This window comes from Corapipo altera, unplaced genomic scaffold (assembly GCF_003945725.1).
Source record: "Corapipo altera isolate COAL_440 unplaced genomic scaffold, ASM394572v1 1, whole genome shotgun sequence".
NCBI lineage: Eukaryota > Metazoa > Chordata > Aves > Passeriformes > Pipridae > Corapipo > Corapipo altera.
This window is the reverse complement of record NW_020884873.1, coordinates 21,768,968-21,770,142: the sequence shown is the minus strand read 5'-3', so window position 1 is coordinate 21,770,142 and position 1,175 is coordinate 21,768,968. Positions and strand designations below refer to the sequence as shown.

Below are 1,175 nucleotides of genomic sequence, written 5' to 3'. Positions count from 1 at the left end.
GGTGATAGATGCTCATCCCTGCAAACATTGAAGTTCAGGTTGGACAGGGCTCTGAGCAACCCAATCTAGTTGAAGATGTCCGTGCTTATTGCAAGGGGGTGGGACAGGATGACCTTTAAAAGTCCCTTCCAACCCCAACCATTCTATGGTTCTATGATTTGAGTGCCCCGTTTGACTTTTAAAATGTTATTTCCCTCAATTTAAAGTGTTGGCCATGTTGCACTGCTCATGTACTTTGCTATCTATGTGAGGTCCAGCTCGGAAAACGGCCAGTGCATCCAGTGAGCTACTGCACCCCACCAACCTCTCAGATCCCAATGACTCCAACCAGATACTCCCCTCCACCGTGACCTCAGCCCAGCACGGTGGGAAAAGGCGACTGTCTCTCCAGGGGCCAGTGCCTCGCCGAGGGCGCTCACCATCCTGCGGGATGGTTCGTAAGGGGTTCCGAAGCATCCCTCCGGTGTCCACCGGGGAAATGCGGGTCAGTTTTGTCCCAAGCAGCTGGGGCGGCCGGCGGGAAGCTCCTCCCAGGGGTGTAGCACAGGAAGAGGTGGCGGTCGGGGGAGCCGTGGAGCTCCCTGCGAGCCGGCGGAGTTACCGCTGCCTGTGTTACTATGCGTGTGTCTTGTGTTACAGCCATGCTGCACATCGACGGCCAGAGCGAGGGGCGCGGGGAGGAAAAGGCTGTTTACACAGACTGCAAACCGCCCGGGGAATAGTGCGGGAGAGGAAGTGAGCCGGGCCGCTGTCTGACTGCCCCGGCTTCCTGCTCGCTCCCTCACACGGGCAGGCGCTCGCACACACACACACACACACACACACACACACACACCGGCCCAAGGGACAAAAAAAAGAGAGAGAGAAAAAAGGGAAAAAAATCAGGATCTCATTACTAGAGCAACAGAGCGTCTGCAGAAGACTGTCAGCATGGAGAACCGGGGGATTTTACCCAGCTCCCTCTAAACTACCAGGAGAGAGCGGAAAAGTCCCTCAGCCGCTGGGTAGGTACAAGTGCTGCTGCGCCCGCCCCGGCTCCCGCAAAGTTTCGGGGGGCTGCGGGGAGGGGAAGGGGGAGCCGGCGGCTGCTGCGGGGGCCGGCGCCCCGCTCGCTGGTGGGAGCGCGGCGGGCACACCGCGGGGCACACCGCGGGGCACACCGCGGGGCACACCGC

At 59.8% G+C, this 1,175-nt stretch overlaps 1 protein-coding gene across 1 annotated transcript in view; it reads left to right on the top strand.

Annotated features, from left to right (window-relative positions):
* Positions 1-546: 546 nt before the first annotated feature.
* Positions 547-1,175, top strand: part of ELK3 (ELK3, ETS transcription factor) — a 37,946-nt gene continuing 37,317 nt past the window's right edge. The window contains exon 1 of the mRNA XM_027665562.1: positions 547-1,004. The gene's annotated coding sequence lies outside the window, so the exon portion shown is untranslated. The remainder of the gene's footprint in view (positions 1,005-1,175) is intronic.